Raw genomic sequence first — 222 nt, 5'->3', positions numbered from 1 at the left:
AGGGGTGGGTCCCCTGGCCCCCACAGGGTACAGCCCCCCAGCACATGGAATGCCCCCCACACAGGTCCCCAGCTTTCCCCTGGAGGGCCACAGCCCCTATCCCCCACAGGGCCTCAACCCTACCACCCAAGGTCTCAGGCACCCTGGAGAGCCAAAGCCCCCCTGCCCAAGGTCCCACTTCACCCTGGAGGGCTACAGCCCCCTGCCCAGGCACCTTGGAGG

This window comes from Gavialis gangeticus, unplaced genomic scaffold (assembly GCF_001723915.1).
Source record: "Gavialis gangeticus isolate Ggan-Ray unplaced genomic scaffold, GavGan_comp1, whole genome shotgun sequence".
Lineage (NCBI taxonomy): Eukaryota > Metazoa > Chordata > Crocodylia > Gavialidae > Gavialis > Gavialis gangeticus.
Note: the sequence above shows the minus strand (reverse complement) of the source record.